Below are 12,908 nucleotides of genomic sequence, written 5' to 3' on the forward strand. Positions count from 1 at the left end.
AGTTCTGTTTTGCATCTCATACAGAATTGATGCAATTGCCCTTAATTGCTTCATTAATCCCTGGGGATGTAAATAATAAGCCACTTGTCAGAGCATTGTGTGTTGCTCAGGTGCCGCTCAGTATAATGCTGATCATTGAGTCGGAAGATTGAGGGTTCAAGATCTACCATCGGCGTTAGAATACACTAATTGATACTGCCACGGCAGTACAATCCTGAGATAATCCTGCACATCAGACGTGTATGAGGCATAAAACCAAAGCCACTCTGCACTCTAAAGGGACCCTTATTATTTTGAATTAAAGTGAGATTATATCTGGTGTCCCGGCCAATATTTATCGCTCAATCCCGATGAGCAGACGATCTGGTCATCATCTCCTTCCTGTTTTTCTCACGGTACACAAATTAGATATCACATTTCTGACATGTGACTACATAATCAAAAGTACTTCGGTTGTTGTATAGAACATCTCTGATTGAAAATTGACTTTGTCAGAACCTGCATATATTATTACTCAACTCAGTTCATTTTTCACTCTCTTGACCCTCTTTTGTAAGAAAGCACTCCTTTCCAACTTCCACCAAAGGAGAATGAGACAAAGCTCAGTGCTGTAATATTTCACTCTATACTAACATCTGGATCAAACTGAAATACCATTCAATGCAAATAGAAAACGAACTGAACCAGTTTTAAAGGATTAAAACAAATTATAATTTTCACCAAAGTAGTATGTTGAAATATTTCAATAGTTCTCATTGTGTCAAGTACCAACAAACAGTGGAGTCTATTGCAATCTATTTTATCTTGTCCAAAGAATAGGCTGAGGAAAAGCATTGCAGGCTCTTTAAATTCCAGAATGAGGAAAGGAGTACAGTGTGGAACAGTGACTAACAGCAGGAAAAGTATTCTCCAGATTAGAATTGATGTGTAGTGGAATATACTGAAATGATAGAATGAGAGAAGCTAAAGTGGAATATTATCAGCTGAATGTTTTATAAGCTTGTTATTATCGGGTCAGTCAGGATCTTATTGAATGGTGGAACAGGCTCAAATGGCCAAGTGACCTATTCTCATTGACTGTTCATACCTCAAAAGAATTTTGTTAGTTACTCGAGCGGAGGTATTAAACACATTTTAAACTGTTACATGGGCACATGCTGATATTTCCGTCTATGATTCCCTGGGTTTGATAGTATGTAGTTGACAGTCTCCCCAGGAGCCATGTACTTGTTTCAGAGATCTGGAAAGAGATGTTTAGGATACTCTGAGGTGGCATTAAGATGTTATATAAATGCACAATTTTTCTACTCTGCTAGGATAGAGAGGATTTTGCTCTCTATCAAACCTGTGCATCATTTGACTTCAATCTGCTTTTCTTTGTTGAATTACTGTATGGAGTTTATTCTCTTAAGTCAATAGCCTGGGCTTTGCCCAGAGTTTAAGGGGCTCTTACTGACATTCTGCATCCCATGAGGTAGATTCATTGCAATCATTAATGGAAAATATAGCAGATCAAATATAATGTTGTTAATTGTTATTACATCTTTTAACATGGATAACTATGTGCTGTTCTATGAACCTCAGGATTTAAAATTGGAGCCACTACTGATTTACCCAATGCGCTATACTGGCGGACTCACTGATACTGAAACCTCTATAATCTGGGACAATGATGAAATAGAAACTGACTGGAACTGCAACTTATCAAGAAAACTAGGGATCGGCGAGAGATTGGGGCTGAAGCTCAGAACACAGAGGCACTGCAAACCCAAACACCCATTGACACAGCTTCTGGAGATGAGTTTCGATGTGGTTCTGCACTATTCAGTTCTGATCTCTGTGGTTTGGTGGAAAAAAATGATATCTGCTAGAAGGCCACTACAAAGCTCTCTTACGGTAATATGACACAGAATCAAGTGAAATTTGGAGTTCTTCTTATGGGACTTCTTTCATCCTTTCAAGTGGCAGCTGAATTTGGTGATCAGGTATCAGTTACTATCGAATTGGATGAAATTTTGTTAGTGATTCCTTTATTTGCATTTCCCTATTTCTGAGGTTTGCCCCATTTCTTTATTAAAGAGCCAATGGGTGTGAGATCTCTTTAGTACTGTCCATAGGATAGCCGCGCTCCTGCCACTGTGCACTTTCATATTGCTATCTGCCTTTAAAATCAATCGGAATCTATGGTCACATACTGGTATCGGAACTGACCGGGGTTCATAATAGAATGACTAATTATTCAACTGCTGCAAACCAATGTGGGCTAGATTTTCCAACGGTCATTATCACAAAGGTGCTTTTGGTGCCACATTCAGTATTCAGAATAACAATGAGGTTTTCTGTTAGTGCAGAATTTCTCTCTGTTACTTTAAATAATAGTGTGCTGTGCGTATGTGCATGTGGTTTGTTTCTATTTATTTCTGTTCCTCAATGACTTTGAAATTGTTGTTGTATAGGATCAAAGGCAAAGTAATGTCTCCACAAGGACATTGTTGCTGGTTTTCCTCTGAGACCAGTGCCGAACTTTACCAGTTCATTGTAGGCCTGATACATTATAGTTAAGTTTCGCCTCTGCCAGCTGGTACAACATGGAAATTTGAGTATTGATGAAAATAAAGTTTTTTTTTAATTTAAGTCTTTAGTATTGTACTTATCAGGACACTCTCAAGAATTCCAATGGAAAGGGAGAAAGCATTTAATCTGTCTGGGTAATGAGTGCTGATTGGTAAAGGCATGGAGAGTGGACCAGGTGATGGTTGGCAGTTAACTGCCAATGCTTGTTGTAATTCGGCTAAATTAGTGATGGCCATTCTCTGCCTCATTTGGCATGACAATAATTTGACCACTCAGGCAACCTGCCAATTGAAAACATAACAAAGTTCAGCTGTCAACTGTCCATCACCATCTGACCAGGCCATTTTTCTTTTGGGAACATCTCGATCAATCATTGTGCACTTTCCAAAGCATCAGAACTCTTTTCGTGTTCAGCATAAAATGTTGTTTCTCTTTATGTCAAAATATTTCTGTATTTGCAAACAACCATTTGAATTTGGGAACCTTTTGTTAATGGAGTATCCAGCATCCAGCTGATATGATTAAAATGGAATCTAATTTTAGAATTTGAAATGATTTAACCCCCTGACAAGTCCACTTTGTTCATGCAGATCCTCTTTGAATATTGTATCAGTCTGGCTGTTGAAAGACAGCTTTGGAAAGTTGTTTACTTTGGTTAATTTCTATTTAATGAATTGCTGAAACGGTGGAAAATTCATTCTATTTCATTTACAAAACTAAGATATCTTGTGAAATCAGGAGATGTGCACAGTGCAAATGAAAATCCCATTTACTGCTGGCCTGGACAAGACTGGTAAACTTAAACTTGTGCTTATAGAGAAAGGACTAGATCTTAACTGGCTCATTATCATCTAATGTATTGAGTTTAAACTTATGTCTATCTCTAAATTCTTCAAGGCCTTGATCCATGCTGTCTCTTGTACCCCTTATATACACACTCTGTTCTTTGGTTCTCTGATTGCTTTATATCTTTTTGTCCATGAGTATGGTCTAGCCCCCTTAATTAGCTGTACTTTACTGATAAGCTTCCTCAGATGCCCTCTGGTACTCAGTCTCTCTTTGAAAGCTTGCTTAAAAGCCGGTTTCATGTTTTTGGTATTGGTCCTAACTCTTCTGATACATGCCAATAAACTTCTCCTATTTGGCATTTGGTGTATCTTTTTCCAGTTTGGAAGTTCCAACTCGAATGAATATAGGGTTAAAGACAGGATTCTTGGCAGTGTGGAGGAACAGAGGGATCTGGGTGTGCAGATCTCTCAAAATTGCCACACAAATGGATAGGGTTGTTAAGAAAGCATATGGTGTTTTGGCTTTCATTAACAGGGGGATCGAGTTTGAGAGCCACGAGGTTTTGCTACAGCTCTACAAGTCCCCGGTGAGACCACACTTGGAATATTGTGTCCAGTTCTAGCCGCCCTACTATAAGAAAGATGTAGAGGCTTTGGAGAGCATGCAAAGAAGGTTTACCAGGATGCTGCCTGGACTGGAGGGCATGCCTTATGAAGAAAGGTTGAATAAGCTCAAGTTTTTCTCTCTGGAGAGAAGGAGGAAGAGAGGAGACCTGATTGAGGTATACAAGATAATGAGAGGAATAGATAAAGTCAATAGCTAGACACTTTTCCCCAGGGCAGGATTGACTGGTACGAGGGGTCATAGTTTAAAGATATTAGGAGAAAGGTATAGAGGAAACGTCAGAGAGGGTTCTTTATGTAGAGAGTTGTGAATGCATGGAATGCATTGCCAGTGGCGGTGGTGGAAGCAGAGTCATTAGGGACTTTTAAGCGACTGCTGGACATGCACATGGATAGCAGTGAGTTGAGGGGTGTGTAAGTTGTTATTATATTTTACATTAGGATTAAACCTTAGCACACTGTCGTGGGCCAAAGGGCCTGTTCTGTGCTGTACTTTTCTATGTTCTATGTTAAAGCATCTTATAAATGTGAGTATTAATGTCCACTTTGGCAGATTTAATTGATTCTAATTGGAATGTATCTGCCAAACCTTTAGCAAACTGAATCAGTAAACAGCTTCAAACTGTGCACACATCCAGCATATAACATTGCTGCTCCACATTAACTTTTCAAATTCACTGCTCCATTCCAAATAGCGGACCACCTGTTCCCAATCATAGAAATTTGTTTCTGATGGATGGAAGTTGTTGTTTCTGTAATTCTGCCATTTTTATTGAACTCATCTCAAGTTACACTTTAGAATTTGACAGTCAGGTCAAGAAAGTTTGTGTTGAGGTTTATCAATTTTGACCAGTCTGCCAGCTCTTCATGTTCTTGAATATTGGAATGGGACTGGGTTCTATCAGCCCTCTAGGGACAGGCAGCAAGGTCATTAGATGGATAATAATAAGGGAAGGAAGGAGTTTCAGTGGCTCTCATATTTTCACCTCCGTAGTATTTTATTGATCCCAAATTAGGGAAAGGATGGCCACTCAGGTTGTCAATGTAGAGTCTGTTCCCGCCAATGCTGGCAGTTTATTAGCAGTAGGTGGGTCCTCCATTGTGTGGGAGACCTCCTCCTGCATCCTAGAGACATGCCTGCAGGATGTCCCTCCTAATGAAGTACCTTATGGCTCACAACAGGGTATCCCATCTGCATACTGGAACAGGCTCCTGTCCATGGTAGCGATCATTATGGGAACTGGAAATCAGAGTAAGTGAGTGAAAGAAGCCGTGAGGGCTACAGTGTTCACAAGATTCCCAGATCCAGGTTGGCAGGTCCTACTGAGACCATGAATAAGTCATTAAGATCCCGCAATTAGTGCATGGACAATGGGTTACTCCTACTCCTAGTAAGAGTACCGTGATTACTGCTGTTTCAGTGCTAGCAAACAAATAGTGAAGTGTGGCCATGTGATAAAATCATTTACATTCAGTGCTGAACACTTGAGACTTTTTTGTGAGAAACGTTATAATTCTTCTAGATGTTCTTAATACACTTTTTGTTTCATACAATGGTGATTTTCTACATAGAATTACAGAGGAAATACAGGCCATTTGGCACAATCAGTTCATGCCAGTGCTTATGTTCCACTCAAGGTGTTTCACATCTTTCCTCATCTAAATCGCTCATTGTAATTCTCTATTCCCATCCCTTCCAAGTGCTCGCCTAGTTTCCTTGAAATACATCTAAACTATTGATTTCGACTATTCCGTCTGGTCACATATTCCCCATTCTCATCATTCTTCCAGTGAAGAGGTTTCTTCTGAATTCCCTTTTGGATTTCTTGAGGTACCATCTTATATTGACAGCCTCTAGTTATGTTCTACCCCGTAGTGAAATGTTTTCTCTGTGCCTTCTCTTTTCAAAACCTTTCATAATTTTAGAACTGTCAGCCTTCTTTACAACTGAGAAGTGAACAGCACAACAATTCTTCCTTGATATCCACAGCCAGAAACTTGTGTAGCATTCTTATAAATCTTCTCTTCACTCTCTCTCTCATACATTCTATAATATGTCAACTCGAACTGCAGGCAATACTCTTAATTATAGTCAACCAAATTTTTATAGGGACCCTACTTTCAAACCTATCCCTTTAGAGATAAAGCTTAGAGCATTGTTTGCATTTTTATGGCCTTTGGAACCTGTGGTGAAATTGTTAATGACTGATGTAATTGTCTGAAATCCCTTTGTTTATCTCCCTCACTGAGATGTGCATCTTTGAATAAGTGACCTACACATTATTCCTACCAAGATGTAACACCTTACGTTTATCTGTGTGGATCTTCATTTGCTAATTATTTGAACATACCGTAAATTAATTAATGATCTCTTGCAACTTCTTGTACTCCTCAGAATTGGCTACATTTCAACATTCCTTTCCAATTTGGTGTCATTGAATTGCTACTTTTTTTTGTTGTAATTAGATACAATATTTAATTTGCAGTTTTACTTTATTTTGGTGAGATTATCCGTAGTGCAATAACTTTTTGTCCATTTTTAGGTTGCAGTTTATTTCCCCAGGTCTTTCTGTGCTACTGGTATGAAATTGCAAAGGCACCCAGCCTCCATTTTAAACCAAATGATAATAAAAAAAAGCATTTATATAAAATGAAACATGATTTATGAAGCCATCCCTCTAGGCTTATACATATTCACAGCCATGTAGAGTTATATAGGGAGAGGCTGAATAAGCTTGGGCTGATTTCCCTGGAGCGTTGGAGGCTGAGGAGTGACTTTATAAAGGTTTATAAAATCATCAGAGGCATGGATACGGTGAATAGACAAGGTCTTTTCCCTGGGGTGGGTGGAGTCTCATCGAAACCTATACTCGTGAGTACAGGTTTAGAGTGAGAGGGGATAAAGTTGAAAGTACCTAAGGAGTAACTTTTTCATGCAGAGGATGGTGTGTATGCAATGAACTGCCAGAGGAAGCGGTGGAGGCTGGTGCAATTTCAACATTTAAAAGGCATCTGAGTGTGTATACGAATAGGAAGGATTTAGAGGGATATGGGCCAAGTACTGGCATATAGGACTAGATTAGTTTAGGATATCTGGTCAGCATGGGCAAGTGAGACTGAAAGATCTGTTTCCAAGTTGCACATCTCTATGACTCTATGATCTACCACTTTGCTCTTAATGTACTAGTCAAGTCTCTTTGGATTATCTTTAACATTATCTCCCAAGGTTATCTCATTTTCCTTTCTTGCCCTCCTCATTTTCCTCTTTAGAATGTCCCTGCATCTCTTGTACTCTTCGAGATTCACTTGATCTCATATATCTATATCTAATATACGATTAATTCTTAATCTGAACCAGATCCTCAATATCTTTATTCTTCCAGTGTTCCCTCCTCTTACCAGCCTTACCTTCACACTAACAGGAACATCACACCTCCGAACTCTTGTTATCTCACTTCTGAAAGCTTCACTCTTGCCGGCCGTCCCTTTAGCAGTTTACTCCAATCAACCCATGAAAGTTTTTGTCTCATACTATCAAAATTTGCCCTCGTCCAATTAAGAACTTTAACTTATATATAATGCCAATCCTTTCCATAAATATTTTACAACTAATCGAATTATGACCCCGGCCCCAAAAAGCTTCCCTACTAACCATTCAGTCACTTGCCCTGCATATTAATGAAGAAAATTGACTTTAGCACTTACCAAATTCCTCACCATCCAAGCTCTTAAGACGATGGCTGTCCCACTTTATGTTTGGAAGGTTAAAATTTGCTATTATTACAATCCTATTATTCTTACGTATAAATAAGATCTTTCGACATATTTGCTACTCAATTTCACTCTGACTACTGGGGGGACTATTACAATCGCATCAAAGTAATCATGCTTTTCTTATTTCTGAGTTCCATCCACATAGCTTCACTAGACCATCCCTCAGAAATCCCTTGTTTTAGAACAGGAGTAATGTTTCACCACAAGAAAAGTTGACTCCAATCTCCTTCTAGCTCTTCCTACTTCTGCTGTACCTTTGATGACGGGAAGGGTTTTGGACATAAATTATTCCATTTACAGGTGATGGTTAGTAACTGAAAATAAAGATACTATGGGTGACTTGGGTGATGGGAAATAAAAGGTTACATTGTGTGGAAGGAAAATTCTGGAAATAAACAAGAATTTTAAAAAACGAACTCCATTCTGTCTGCCCAGGTCTTGCCTACACCGCTGTACCTCCAGAGTACTTTCCTTTTATTTTGATGAGTTCAAGTTAATCTCAGCCACTGTTTTGTACTTGTTAACCATTTGTTAACGGGTGTTTGCCGTTTCAGAATGTAGGTTGCCTTATTGTGTACGTTCTCAGAGTTCAGTGTTTGGAGTCCTTGTTGGTTCAACCTGTGCTTTGGTCTATAATGCAAAATTACAGAAAAATATTAATAGCAATTTAAAATAAAATGTTAGGATATCGGAGGCACAGCAAAGAGCTTCAAAGTTTGACAGAGGGATTGTGGGAAAGGACATGGAAAGCTGCAGGGTTTCCAGAACTTCTGATCTCTGGCTTCCCTGATCGAAATCAATCCGTGATTTATCATTTTTGAGGATTGTTATTCATTAATATCGGTGTGTCAGATAGATCTCAGTCTCAGGGAGGTGTGACCTGCTTCTTTGTTTAGTGATGAACTCAGGGGAACATAACAACAGTAAGGGTGTGAAGCCAAAGCGGTGCAGGAGCAGAGGATCCCCCGTGTGTATGTGCACAAATCAGGGAATGACACGTGGACATAAGAGCAAATAATCCCAACGTCATCAATAACGCTGTAGAGAACAAACACAAAGCAATTATGTTAAACTGAAATAAAACAGTCTCTTGTCTCACCTGGAATGTTGCATCTAGTTTCAGGTGCCACGTTTTTGAAACAAATGCGAAATTATGAGATTGGGTGCTTGACTGATTCACAACACTATTCCCGGGATGATACACCTCACCAACTCTGAGAAATTGGGACTGTTCCCCTCTGCTGATAGTTTCCTGACTCTGTGAACAGTTGCTGTGATTGGTTCTCAATTCCATCTTGCGTCATATAGATCCCCATGGCTGAATATTTCAAGTACTCATGAGCTCTGCCTTACCCGATCAACATCGACCTCTAGTTTATTATTTTTGAGGGTTGCTGTTCAGTAATATCTCTGTATCAGATAGATCTCAGTCTCATTCCCTGGGATTTGACAGGTGTGGTGTGTCAAGTAGATCCCAGGAATTGTACTCCATGAGATTTATGTGTGAGAAAAACTCCAGCTCTGAGAATCCGCCCTTGGATTGTGCACGTGTTGTGTCTGAATACCTGACTGAACGTTGACATTTTTGGCTGATGAATGTTTCGTTGGGCGCTTTAGGTGGCGAGTTATGCATTAGGGACCCAGGCTGTACTGAAATTGGGAGTACTTTTAGTTTAGACGGTGTAGAGTAAACTTTCAAACTCCGTTGTCTGCCTTTTTTCAGCTTCTGGTGGAGCAAAGCTCCTAATTTGTATCATTAGGTGACCCGAGATCGTGATCCTTGGTGCATAAGAGGAAATGTTCTCTAATCATTCTGCCTCTGGAGTGTTCCATCAGGCACATTGTGTGAAAGGTGCATTTACATTAGTGGGCCGCATGGTAGCGCAGCATTAAACTAAATGACTGGATGAAACACAACCAAACAGAACAAGTGAGTTATTTTGCTGGGAAAGAAGTAGGATGTGGGAAAATGTATTATTACTGACTGGCCTAGAAGAAAGAATTAAGCAAACTCAAGGTTAGTGCATATTCATTCAAATTTATTAACCATTTCAGAAAGCATTTTTATCCAAAAAGTTGATGTAAAAGCTAACAGAAGTGAATATAATGGCTGGATGCCACATTGAGACAAGAACACATGCGCTGTCAGGTGGGAATTTTCTGTACATCAGTAACAATCACCAGAAAGGGAATACAACGGCTCATCAGAAAGGGTAGGCAACCATTCCGAGTCAGGAACAAATAAAAACAAAACAAATGGGCTTCAAACAACTGGCAAGCTCCACCTTCTTCCAACCACAACCATCTCAAAGATATCATAGTAAAAAGGAAAATCCATCAATAATTGTCTCAGTTATACGCTGATAAACTGAAGTCATCTCACTGTTAGAGTCAGCAACAGGACAGACTGTAGATTGGGAAGTCAGAGGCCTTGATAAGCAGATCAGGAAAATCAAAGGGGTCCACAACTCATTCACTTAACCTGGAGAAGAGAGATAAAGCAATGACTCATTTGTTTATGATCGGGGGCATTCAGATTTAATTTTTATTCAATGGCACACTGAGAGATTTCACAAAACATATTGGGCTGCTTGGCGTGAGAAAGATGTGATTATTCTCACCTTCACTAGAGTGACGGCAGCGCTATAGAAAATACTCAGGAAGAACAAGGTGATGAACGTGGAAGCAGTTGTCCAGATGTTGCTGTTATCATCCTCATAGTCTTCAATCCAGGTGCGATCTATTGAATCTATGAATATAAAGCCGAGAGAACGCATTTAGATTGTTTATTGATCCAGATCGATCAATCTGCATCCCAGTCATGTAATTAGAGACCATTACATCTTCATAAAACAGTCAGGTATTTCTCAAATGTGACTCTTATCTGTATCTATTAGTGCATTATTGATTCTCAGCAAGAAATTACAAATACTAACTGCACATGTTCATTCTTCATTGTCCATGTCAGAACATTTTAAATTAGTTTATTTCTTTATTTATTGAAGGATATTATTATTTGGCGAATGCTTATAACAAATGATTATTTTAATTATTTCATTATATTTTAAATATAGGCTGTGACAGTTTAATTGAAAATTGTGGCCATCACTGACTAAAAGTTCAAATGTGATTCTCATCTTTATGTATTGGTGACCAATTGCTTGGCAAATCACAAATATGTTACATCACAATCAGAGCATTGCTTCATATTTTTGTTGTAGGATCTGAATATTTAGGAATAAATTTTTGTGCATGTGTCCCTTAATTTATTTGATCTACTGCTTGGTGTTTATGGTTTTCCTTTAATGTTTGTGCATGTGGTTATGAGTGTTTCTTACTTCACTCTTGCCCATGTTGGAGTCTGTGCATGAATAAACCTATTCGTGTGCTCATGTTTGTGTACATAAATTTTGGCCTTTTCACAGTGTGTAAGCATCATCATGCAAATATGCCACTTCGTTGCTGCCTATGCTTATCTTGTAATGTCTTTGTGAGTGTTCACTTTTCATTAGTGCTATCTAAAATGTGTGTTTATGTGTCTATTTCACATCCTACCTGAACTAGATTATTTTCATGTTTGTGCTTAATAAATGTTAGCATGCAACGTCACGTTTTGATGATGATTATATTTACGTGATGATGTCTGCTTGTGTGGCAATCTTTCCTAAACTATATCCTAATAAGCTTGTTTGTGATATTGTGTGTGGATGCTTGCTGATGGTTGTGTCCATTATCCTTGTTTAATAAATGCCCCACTGTTTGTTAATTTATGCACTTGTCTGCATGTGAGACTCTAAATTTGTGTGTATGTGTGACCGTGTATACATGCTGATCAATGTGGTTTAAAAATAAATAACTAAGCTGCCTCTGTCATCATATGTTTGTGATTATGAAAATGGGAAAATAATGATATTAATGTTTATCTCTGTGCACTTATGTGCCTGTGTGAGTCAACATGTGGGAGGACATTTTTCAGATTTTGTATCTGTGTGTTCATGTGTGTGTTATGTCTGTACGCATTGTGCTGTATGAATGTATATGTATTCGTGTCCATTTGTGTGTTACCGTGTTTCTCATGGTTATGTGTGACTACCCCTGCTCAGTTGTGCAAATGCTTTTCTTTTGGTGTATGTGAGTTTTTGTAAGAGCTTAGGTGAGTGCTCAAGTACCATTTGCATGTGTAGCTCTGTGCAAGTATCCGTGTGTGACGTCTTATCTATATGCACATTTGAGTGTGCACAAAAATATGTGTCTTTAGGTGAGAGCCTGTATATGTGTCTTTACATGTGTCATTTGTGAGCATCTCTGTATCTGTGTGCGTTTCTGCTCTTATACCAATTTTTATTATTCTAATTTTATTGTTCTAATTTAAATGGATTGCCCACAATTAGATCTGACCTTGGTGTTGTAGGAAACATTTTCCATCATCGTGGAGAAATAAGCGTTTTATGAGCGACTCTTCTGTTGCAGTGATAGAATTTCTGTTTCTGAGACAAAAGGCCTGAGTTCAAATCCCCACTGTCCCAGAGATAACATTTCTGAATATGTTTATCATAAAATATCTACTTATGTTCTGTATGTGAAACAAAATAATATCAGGTGTTCGAATACAGAATTGATCCCATGTGCTCCAGGAAACTGAGACAAAACTATGGAATTCAAACTGGGACGATGCAAACACCAGTTTTGGATTATGGGAATCAATGTTAATCATTTGTTAACAGGGCCAAGCGTGTCTAACACACTTCAAAGGTATTGTTTTGCATGGAAATGTTAAATCTTCGGACAGTAAGCAAGAAGCTGACTGTTCCTGTTAGTAACTGGGTTACATTACAGAGGACATCTACCATGAAAACTCTGCGCAGGGAGCAAGAGGACAGACCATTCATCGTTCCCCTCTTCCCTTTGCTCCAGAATAACTTATCTGTCGATTCTCTTTGGTGTGAAAGTGAAGATACATTCTGTCAACTCATGCATTGGTGCAAGATCTCTGGCAGTTCCACAGAAACAAAGGTTACATTCAAACTGCTCTGCACTCTTTACGATTGGTATGTTCCAATCAAAACTAATTTTAAAAGTCTCTTAAATTTACATTTCCAATTGGCACAATGTGGCAGTTTAAAACTGATGTGAATTTTGTAAGAATGC

The sequence above is a fragment of the Chiloscyllium plagiosum genome, unplaced genomic scaffold (genome assembly GCF_037043375.1).
Source record: "Chiloscyllium plagiosum isolate Xiang-an unplaced genomic scaffold, Cpla_swu_hap1 HiC_scaffold_42, whole genome shotgun sequence".
Lineage (NCBI taxonomy): Eukaryota > Metazoa > Chordata > Chondrichthyes > Orectolobiformes > Hemiscylliidae > Chiloscyllium > Chiloscyllium plagiosum.